Below are 5,093 nucleotides of genomic sequence, written 5' to 3'. Positions count from 1 at the left end.
CTACATTACTGTTCCATTTTCCAGAAAAGCTCCAGAGGTATCAGGGACAAACCAAACATGGTACACCAATTCAAAAAATGCACAGCATACCCATTTACGATAGGCAAGGCTAAGAGCTACTGTTGAACATTCAGCATACAGCAACCCTGTTCCCAAGTTTGTACTAGGCCTATCAAAAAAAGCCATTAACAGCAACATCAGACATAAAACTGCTATTCCTGGGTCATCTCTACCCAAGAAGAAGGGGGCAAGCAACAAGATTTTTAAAAAAGATATACTAAAGTGAAAATCTCTAAGAGAAAATGTCTTCCTTAACATACAAAGGGATAATACATGGGCTATAGCAGAACCATATGTATGTTATCTGTGAGCTCTGCAGACATTTGCCTGAACTCCCACTGGAAGTGAATGGAAAGATGGAGCTAAATTCATTGGGGGATGTTGGTGGGTTTTGTGGTATACGTGGCAGTGCCTCTGGGGTTGGGGAACGTAAGAATGAGAAAGCCAATACAACAGGATAAACAAAAAATGGGATGATCGAGTTTAGTGGGGGCTCTAACTGGATCCACGTTGCCATTGTTCCCTCTCTCCCATACCCTCAATAATCTTATGAGACTTCAGGAATGCACCACTCAGATATGATTAAATGATATGCCATATGGAATTCATTTGTTAAATATTGCCCCTCACTTGCCCTCTGCCTCCAGCATACTCCCTAGAGTAGTGTAAGTAGGGAAGACATAACTATTGGGAGGAATCCCTAACACTTTTCCAGGGTAGAATTCTGACTAGTCCAAAAAGGGTTCTTCTCTTAAGGGTTTTGAGGAATTATGCATTGCAAATTTATTAGTAACAGCAGCGTTTGTTTGGAGCAGATACAGTTGCAGAAGCTGCATGGTTGAATGCAGAAGGAGTTTCACCAATTGCCCCTATTCCTTCCATTGTAGCAGCTTGGCCCTTTAGGTAGTTGGTGAGGTCAATCCCAAGGTTCCATCTGGCATCATAGTGGCAGGTCCTGGAGGAGCTGGGGTACCAGCAGGTGCAGGAACAGGGGCCATGGCACCTCTGTTATTTATGCCCATAGCAGCTCCCATCTGACCCATCTGTATCTCCTGATCTCTGGCATCAGGGAAGGTTCCCTTGAGTCCTTCCTGCTGTCTCTGAATCATTTCTTCCTGCTGTCTCTGCACTTCTTCCTCATGGTGCCTGTGCTCCTCTTCCTGTCTGAGCTCTAGTTGCTTTTGTTTCTGCACTTCTTGGTTGTACAGCTCTTCCACCCTCCAAAGTTCTTCCTGATGCCTCATCGGACCCTGCCTCATTAGCATGACCTAGTGCTCATAGTGAGCAGCCTCCATCTCCATTTCCAGTTTCTCATGAGCTTCCTTGATGTTGCAGTCCACTTGGTCCTGCTGCTGTTTCTCCATGTCAATGGGTGCCTTCCAGTGCATGGCACACTCATACTCAAAGGAGCCAGGCTGCTCAAATCTCGGTGGCTGCTTCTGCTTCTTGTGAAATTTCTGATTCTTTATAACAGCTTCTCTGGAAGTCCCTTTTCATCACCTAACTGGGCCATAGGCTCCACAGTCACAGGCGGAGGAAAGGTAGTTAGCAGGAAGGAGCCTTCACTGCATCTGCCCAGAGCTTGCCAAGCAGTTGGCTTCCCTGAAAATTCAACAATGCCTTTTCCAGGGGGCCTTCCTTGATCATCCACAATGATTACAGCCCTCTCCACCCGGCTGAACACAGAAAAGGCTTCCTCCAGCAATTCATTGTACACATACTCAAGAAGGTTTCTAACTGTAAGGGATGCACTATGACAGGCAAAGCTCACATGCAGCTGCTTTCCACAGAGTGGCATGTTGTCCAGTTCCACTTTAGCAATCTCTGCCCGAGTTCTTGTTTCCAAGCGGATAAAGCCAAAGCCCTTATTCTTATGAGTGACGACTTCGCCTGCCTTCCCCTATTGCTCAAATACTTTCCTAATTTCCTCCTCAGTGATGTCAGGAGGCAGATTGCCCAGAAAGAGCTGGCTACACTGGGTGATGATCTTCTCTCCTGGTTTCCTAAAATTCTTCAGGTCAATAGTCAAGCTTTCATTTTGGCTGCTGGATTGTTGCCCATTTGCAGGTATTGGTGGTGGTGGTGGCGGCTGCTGCTGCTGTTGCTGCTGCTGCTGCCGGTGATGCTATGATGCTTCCTTAGAGCATGGCTTTGCTCCTCCAAGTCAAAGGTTTTATTGCTCTGCATTTTTACATCCCGCTACCAGCTGTTCTTTCCTCAGACTAACGGTGGCGAAATGGTGAAGTTTCTATTCAACGTCATAATCATCACCGTCATAGTTAGATCAGCACATGAAGTTTTCTGACCACAGAGTCAACAATATCACCTAGAGCTCCTTCTCATTATTACTCGGGGAGGGGGGAACCTGGGGTTAGGGGAAGAAAAGGGAACAGTGTTTTCACTGTTATGAGTGCAACTACTGTACTAAATTCCATTATGATTAATACAGTTCAGGTTAATTCTCTACCAAAGTTAATATTCTTAAAATTGAACAAATAATAGTAATATTAAAAGTGTTATAAGCATTTTCATCTAAATTAAGGAACAGAATTTGTAAATGTGTGTGTGCTCATTTATATGGAATCATGATAAAATAATGCTAATATAAAAAAATTAGCCTTGGCTGGTGTGGCTCAATGAATTGAGTTCCAGCCTGCAAACCAAAAGGTCTCAGGTTCAATTCCCAGTCAGGGCACATGCCTGGGTTCCAGGCCAGATCCCCAGCAGGAGATGTGCGAGAGGCAACCACACATTGATGATTCTCACCCTCTTTCCCTCCCTTGTCCTCTCTAAAAATAAATAAATAAAATATTTTTAAAATTTAAATAATCTTTTAAAAACAGCCTGGAGATCTGGATCCTGTTTACACTCTAACAAAACACATCAAACCCTAAAAGCTCCCATTAGATCTGACACAGCTTTTTGCCTTTGTACAAGGTTGTTTTTATTCCCCTTCTCATAGCATTACTGGGAACAATGCTTGTTACACTTCCAGAGCCGATGGCTTTTGTTAGATTAAGTGACAGCATTAAATTATTTTCCTATGAACTATTTTTATATCAGCTTTTTTATAACATTACATACAAACACATACCTGTAGTTTGCCTAACAGGACACCACAAAGATGAACTGATGAGAATGGTTAAAGAAAGTAAACGAAGTTGATACAGAAGAGCCATTCAAGCCTTGGCTGGTGTAGCTCAGTGGATTGAGCGCGGGCCTGCGAACCAGAGGAGTGTGGTTGGCCTGTGAACCAGTCGGGGCACATGCCTGGGTTGCAGGCCAGTTCCCAGCAGGGGACCCACGAGAGGCAACCAGACATTGATATTCTCTCCCTCTCTCCTTCCCTTCCCCTCTAAAGAAAAATAAATAAAATATTTTTTAAAAAGAAGAGCCATTCAAGTGCTGTAAATCGTTGAATCTCAATCCCACAGCCATCTGTCATCGCTACTGTCTTCAAATAATACACTAATGGTCTTGTCTTTAGTGAACTTGTGATATTGCGGTTGGTGGTATAAAAGAACATTAATCATGTTAACTTCAGTAAAGAAATGCACACACATTTTGACATGAAGAAACATATGGCATATGGTTATTATATAACATTGTAATTGGATGTTTTGACTGGATATTATATGCTAGGTTGTATTGTATATACTTTATGTGTTCAGTTGAGTCCTATTCCTATGACTGCAACAATTTTGTTTTAGAATTTTCTTCAGAAAGTTTCCATTTAGTCATCAATCATTATATAAATATTGTTTTCTTTCATCTATGTCAAGGTGTCATTACAGATGGTAATTATTTTCTACATGTAGAAATGTATATAATGTTGTCAGTTTTGAGGCATGTGCACATAAATGTCTTTTTACATTACAGTTTATGGGAACAACCATAAAGGACACATGGACAAAAACAAGGGGAGGGTGGAAACAGGAGGGAGGTGGGGAGGGCTGGGGTTGTGGGGAAAGGTGGGGCGAAAAGGCAGAAAACTGTACTTAAACAACAATAAACTTCAAAAGTATTTAATTAAAAAAAGAATCTGAATGTGCTGGAAAGTATTACTGATTAGATTTTGCCATGTATAATGTGTACTTTTGCCCAAATTTTTGAGAGGAAAATAAGGACGTGCATTATACATGGGTAGTGCCTGAAAAACTTTGTATCTGTTCTTGTATTTTCTCATCATTTGTTATATAAAATTTCTCGCACCACAATATGTTCAAAAATAAATGCTAAAATTTATTTGCAGTACAAAAAAGAAACTAGTACAAATTGGATAAGTAAATGTTATTTCTGAATTTTTATTTTCCAGTATAATTAAACACAATATATGAGCAGTAAGATGCAATTTCTTGGAATGTCTAAAGAAAGATAACCCCCTTGCATCATTTGGATAGATATTTCTGCTTTGATAGAGATATACAAACTTTGAAACTACTTCTTAGGAGCTTTCTTTCAACTAATTTTGATGACTTTAGGCCAGGTTAACCTCACTACAATCATTTACTAGAAAAACACATTGTATTGTATATATATATATAATGCTACAATTAGTTTAAATCATGCACTTTCTTACTCCTATCTCTGTTTAAATCAGTGTGTCATGTATGTTGGTAGGTGGTAGACAAGACTCCAAAAATATTGCTGGAGTCCACCATGTTAATGTTGAATATGGGATTATTCTCTTGGAAGTATAGCATAAATGCATGTACTATTTGCTTTCACTTTATATTCAGACATTTGATGTATTTTCCTTCTTTTCTTTCCTTCCAGGCATATAGATGACCTTTGACAATTGCTAAAATAAGGTCATATCTCTCACAGTAATAATAAGTCTTAAGTATCCAATTTGAAGACATAGGCCACATTATGGTTAATATATTCTGTTCTTAGGAAAAAATTAGCCACAGATATGGTATAAATTAATGGACTACTCGATTAATCTATCTACCTCTCCTATATCTTCTTAGAAACAGAGTTGTATCTTTCTCTGAGACAAATTTTTAACCATCTCATATTTAAATAACATC

General features: G+C 40.1%; 1 pseudogene; it reads right to left on the bottom strand.

The window, feature by feature from the left end:
* Positions 1-846: 846 nt before the first annotated feature.
* On the bottom strand, positions 847-2,258 carry LOC118987362 (non-POU domain-containing octamer-binding protein-like; annotated as a pseudogene).
* Positions 2,259-5,093: the final 2,835 nt, after the last annotated feature.

This window comes from Sturnira hondurensis, unplaced genomic scaffold (assembly GCF_014824575.4).
Source record: "Sturnira hondurensis isolate 20B ecotype Veracruz unplaced genomic scaffold, ASM1482457v3 Scaffold0005252, whole genome shotgun sequence".
NCBI lineage: Eukaryota > Metazoa > Chordata > Mammalia > Chiroptera > Phyllostomidae > Sturnira > Sturnira hondurensis.
Note: the sequence above shows the minus strand (reverse complement) of the source record. Positions and strands in the feature narration are given on the sequence as shown.